Raw genomic sequence first — 6,072 nt, forward strand, 5'->3', positions numbered from 1 at the left:
TGTGCACAGCCTCTTGGGGTGGGAAACGTGCACACATAATGTGCCCAGACCTCTGTCCGTAACACTCGCTTAATAAGCCTGCAGGCTGATTCATCGTGTCTGTCTCTCTGTCACCCACTCAGTCACATGGGCACAGAATCATTTCATTAGGAAAAGTGAAACAAGCTAGAAAAGTGACAGGAGCTTTCATACTGGGTTGTGGATATAATTGAAAGCTTGAAGGCCTGAAATAACTGCACATAAAAGGTTTGCGCTCACAGAAACACACACTGATGCACTGCTGCTGCCGGCAGCCTATCTGCTCTGGCTTTATCTTTAATCAGCACCACCGCATACAGATTTGTGCAACCAAAGCACCGGGAGCTCAAAGTTAACAGTGATATCTCTCTTTGATTGGCAAGACCGAGCTGACATTTTTCACTCATTACTCTGACTCATTTTGGTCATAATAAGTAGGAGGCAACACACACGCCACTCGCTTGATCTCTCTTGTGCTGCGGGGAATCAAGTCCCCCAAAAAATCTTCTGAAGAAAAATCATAAAACCTTTTATATCATTTAAATAATTTTGGACCTTTACTCATCATTTTAGAATCACAGTAGAAGTATAACTTCTGTGCTTAATGCGTTGCATGAATGAACGCTGAGTCAGTCCTGCAGAAACGTCTCCTGGATCAGCAAGTACTCACTATAGTTATATATATATATATATATATATATACAGTTAAGTTCATTTCTCCTGTGACAATCAACCACCATAATGATATGTATGCATCATGCACAGGCACCTCCACTCCCCTCTTGTCTGAACTGAACAATTGTAGTCTGCTTATGAGTGACTGATGATATTTACAGAGTCCGAGGTTTATTTTTACCCACAAAGGTGGAAGCCACGCTGACATTTACAGGCTGAAAAAGGCAGTATTTCCATGACGTTTGTGCAGCAGAACTATCTTGTTAAACGAAAGGGATATTTATCTCTCTATCTAGAAATTGAATTTACTATCACATGAAAGAGCTGAAAGGTACAGTCATTTTCCCAGCGCTCCAAAATTTCAGTTTTTTTCCAGTGAGAGCACTTCACAGCACCTCACAGCTCTCGCATTGCACCAAAGGCGACAGAGTCTAATGATCACAGCATTTCACTTCTGTGTGAGTGCATCAGGAAAGACTAACAGAACCAGAGCTGGAGTTTGCCAGCTGGTTGGTTATTTTCTACAGACACGGCACAGGAAGAGCTGTTGACGTGATGACTTCTCTTCACCTCGCAGAAGGAGTGAAAAGGATCCAAAGAGGCATTGAGACTTTTACATTGAGACTCATGCGAAGGCATTTCATCACTGACATCACTGGGACTGACACTGAGGAGCGCCACTGATTCATAAAATCCTGTAAAGCTGGTAATTTTTCTCTCTTCACTGAAATTATTGTTCCTGCAAAACTAAATCTGGTTTCTGAGCCACTGCCTGTCGTCAAGTAAATTTCAATACTTGTCCCAACTGTTTGTTTACATTAATTTTGAATTTTTTCAGCTAGACCTTCCTCATCTACTTATTTATATATACTGTAATATTAAATCATTATTACTTCTGCCAAGCAAGTTTTATTTTCACCCTTTGTTTGTTTGTTTGTTTGTTTGTTTATTTGTTTGTTTTTTGTGGCAGATTCAGAGTCTGGTCTATAAGTGCCGCTCGTGTTTCATTATTATTGTTGTTTTGTATTGTTCTGTATTCAGATGGTTAATTCATATATAGTATATATTCATATATTATTCATGGCCTCCTATTAAAGCTGTAAACATGGTATTCAGCACTTTATAAAGAGCACCCAGATGTTTTATATTTTCCCATTCTCTAGTTACCTCATATTGTCATTGTAGTTTTATACAGAGAGGGCTATACAGATAAAATTTACTAGCTTGATTAAGTTTTGCACTTTCACACAGTTGAGGAACTCACAAGAGAGGGTTACTTTAAAGTGACTATAGTCAATAGTTTTATATTACAATGGATCATGTGGCTTTTTGTACGTGAAAAACGTTTCTTCTGATAAAGCCAAAGTGAATTTTTACCCAACTCTGAAGGTCTCCTCAGCTCTATAGAGCATGTTTTATGTTGTATTGTATGTTTTATGTTTTATTTTAGGTTTCCAGGAGTAGACAGCTGTTTTTGGGTTTTTTTGTGAAAAAGGGTCTAAAGACCTGCTGTACACAACCTGCCTGCCCAGCACAAAATAACAGAGTTAGCAAGTAGCTTTGCAGCTAATTTCCCCCAGGAGTTGGTATAAGCAAAACAGAGCTAAAAGGAGAGTAAATCTTGGGCTCAACATTCATAAGGTGCACACAAACAAACTACTCCAAATGAATGTTAATGGTTGTCCAAAAGTGCTAGATGTCTAAATAAGCCACTGTTAGCTAATATGTCATTGTTATGTTGACAGTGGCCAAAAACATCTGTTATTGCAGGTTTTCCCTGAGCTACAAAAACACCGGCTCCCATGCAACTTATGGCATAGGATCTTTTGTTAGACCATCTTGAACTTTCCTGGGCACCAGTTTGCAGGTTAAAAATGCATCATCTCAAAGCCCGTGCTGAGATACCCCAGTGTCAAATCACTTCATGGAAGAGATAACACATTTTTGGCAGGCAGAGAAGGAGCCTCCCTGTCACTGGTTAATTTGACTTTGGCGTGTAAAATCGAGTGCTCCTCTAAAACCAAGTAACAACTGTTTTCTTTTCACCCTCCAGACCATTTTACCTGATTTGGAAAAAGACCGCAGGGTACAATTGTTAATTATTTCAGAAACAAAGGGTTTTTCCAACCATAATCCGCCTCCAGGTCGAGAGGCCTCTGTGGATTCTTTTTAAACAAGTGCGGGTAACATCCAACGGCCCATTCTCATATTTAAGATCATTAAAAGCAGGTGTCCTTCAGAACCAACAGGATGTGGCTTGGGAGGAAGTCTGCCATCCCCGCTGATGTCCTTGCAGCCAGTAACACCCGTGTACTCTCAGCCCAGATCTCTTTATGCTTCCCCAGACTACAGTTCATTTCACTTTCGAAGTATACCATGTTCTAAAATTGGCTGATTTGATCCCTCGCTCTGGTTACATTATCTGAGGTATTATCATATTTTTAAAGCTGCAACCTCAAATCTAACCTGCGGTCATCTTCGACTCTGCGCTGCTTCATGATTTCCTGTTTAGCAGCGGTGGTTGCCTGTTATTAGCTGTGATGCACAAAGTTCTCCAGCTGTGTCCTGCCTCCTTCACAGTGTAGAAAAACAGCTAGAAGTTATTTTTTCAATTTCCTGTTTTTTTTTTTTTTTTTCCCCTGCTGCAGTTTGCCCTTTCTACTCCCAGTCATACACTTTGAGTTTCACAGGTTTTCTATTATTTTATTCTTTTTTAAATTGCCATGGTTTCTTTTTCTGTTCTATGTAATAGCTGTTCTTTTGTGATACCGTCCCTCACCTGTTTGCCTTTTCCCAGGCTGTCACAGCTGGTGAAAATTTGCCTTTAATTGACTTGCTGTGCTTACTCTTACTCTCTCTCGCTCTCTCTCTCTCTCTCTCTCTCTCGCCTGCTATCTCTGGCAGTCCTTGGTTTCACATTGTGTGAGATGGACAAACACACTGTTTCAGTAACACTCTGAACAAGCCTACAGTGAAATCAAATGTACACATCCACACAAACAGAGCCAGAGCATCACCACACACACACACACACATACACACACACACACACACACTCCTCAATGTCAGACAAAAAAGCTTCATCAGATGGCCAAACAGTGTGTGTGTACTCAACTGTATGTGTGTGCGACAGTTGGGCATAGTCACAAAGTAATGAAGTTTTAAAATAACGGAGTGCAGTGTCTTGGGAGACTGTATTTAGTCTAAGAGGTGTGTGATCCGTTTGGCCTGCTGACTGTGTGTGTGTGTGTGTGTGTGTGTGTGTGTGTGTGTGTGTGTGTGTGTGTGTGTGTGTGTGTGTGTGTGTGTGTGTGTGATGGGGGACTTTGTTCCTTACAGCAGTTTTATCAGCAGCTCTGCTGACAGCCTGGTGGCAAGAGTTCAGCCTTAACATTCAGCTCCACTGACGGTCAGATTAAAATGCTCTGCTGACAGATACATCCTTCAGTCTCCCTCATAAACAACATGGAAACCAACATACAATACCGTACCACACATGACCATACATACAGTCAATATGATTCTCAGAAACCAAGAGCAATAATGACAATAATGAAAAAGATTGTTGGCATAAGTCTTTGTTTATAGATGCATTAGCCAGTCCTGGTGAAGATTAATGCAGTCTATATCTAAATGCCATCTCTTTTCAAATACTGCACATTGTGACTTTAAAAGAAATACACTAACATCTGTTTGAATCAATAGCTCTCCAGTGCCTTGCATAATGTTGCTCCCTGTCAGCTGGGTGGAAATTTTTGTTCTTTTAGATGAGCTATTTGTAAGTTTTGCTATTGCTACGTGGCTAATGTTAGCATGTACCAGTCTAGAAGAAACACTCGCACTATAACTATTGTTTTGCTTCTATTTCTATCATTTCTTTTGTCTTACGGAAGTTAGCATGCTAACCAGCTAGCCCCTCTTTTCTCTTCCAATACAGTGACTGTTGTGTCCAGTTTGTGTCCAGCTCAGAGGACGTACTATAACCTCTTGTCTGCTAACGTTGGCTATGTAGCAATAGCAAAACTTACAAATAGCTTCTTTAAACTGAGCATATGTAGTAGCATGCTTTGATATTTTTCTGCCCCTTACTGGGAAAAATTGATTAAAGCAGATTTAACTACAATTTGGAGGTACTTTTTTTGTACTACTACCATGACACTACAAGGGCCGGTTGGGGGCAGCAAACAAGATGTAAACACAACATTGACATATTATCACCTTTTAAGATGATATGGCGAACGTGTTAGAAAACACTTGTTTAGTTACACACCCAGTAGTTATGGAGCAACAATTGCTTTCATGTTTTTGGTCTCTACCAACTCCAGAGGGGAAATATCTGCTTCTTTAGCCACGTCCACCAGCTAGCCGCTAACTGTTTCTGTCTGCTGTTTGGTGCTGGGTAGCTAACGTACAGTTGGCTTTTATTTAGAGCTAAAACAGTGAGGTTTTTGGCCATAGAGATAAACAATGAGCTGAAAGTCATCTATAAATCTCTATAGGTTTGTCACAGAGAGCAACAGCTTTCACATTGTCACATTGTTTTCCACTGTCATTTAATATATTGTTATTATAAAAACATAGATTATAGCTGCTTTAACTGAGAAAAACAGCCAAAATGTCTTGTTGTTTTTTGTATCAGTGCAAATATCAGTAATAGGTTTTTGTAACACTGACCCGCCAGAAGCAGATAATGTGTGTGCTGCTGCGAGCGTGGTGTGTGTGTGTGGTGGTGTCTCCCTGCCAGTCTGCCAGACTGATCCCCTGTATACCACACAGCATCTACTGGAAACACTACAGACACTAATTTGAACTCACAGGGCTGCCTACCTCCTGTCATATCCAGTGTGTTCTAGGTATTTATGTTGTGAAACTATTCAACTGTTACAGCGAGAGATGTACAGAAAGAGGTAGAGAGATAGATCGGGTGCCAGTGATGCTTCTCTCTGCTGTGAGGGGATTATGGGTAGATGATAGGATTGATTCCAGCACGTGCCTCGGTGCCTGACACACAACCCCTCAGTGGTCCATTCACTTTTTGAAACCCACATGACAACTCTGTCACCTGCTCATTTGTGCGTTTGTTATCCTACGTGGCTTATGTGCCCCTGCTTGTTTGTGTGTAGCTGTCAGTGCACTTGCATCAAGTCTGTGTCTGTGTGTGTGTGTGTGTGCGTGTGTAAGCCTTGGGGGGTCACATGGGTTCATGCGTCGACCCTAGAGCTCATCTGGTCTGATCTGATTTCCTCCCAGTTGGCTGATGTGGAACAGTAGCCCAGATGTTGCAGAGATTACAACTCCCTGCAGTGTTTGGCGGGAAGCTTCGGGACCATTCAGGAAAATAAACACAATGGGAGAACATGTATTGTACACACGCCCACT

Source organism: Seriola aureovittata, chromosome 16 (assembly GCF_021018895.1).
Source record: "Seriola aureovittata isolate HTS-2021-v1 ecotype China chromosome 16, ASM2101889v1, whole genome shotgun sequence".
Taxonomy (NCBI): domain Eukaryota; kingdom Metazoa; phylum Chordata; class Actinopteri; order Carangiformes; family Carangidae; genus Seriola; species Seriola aureovittata.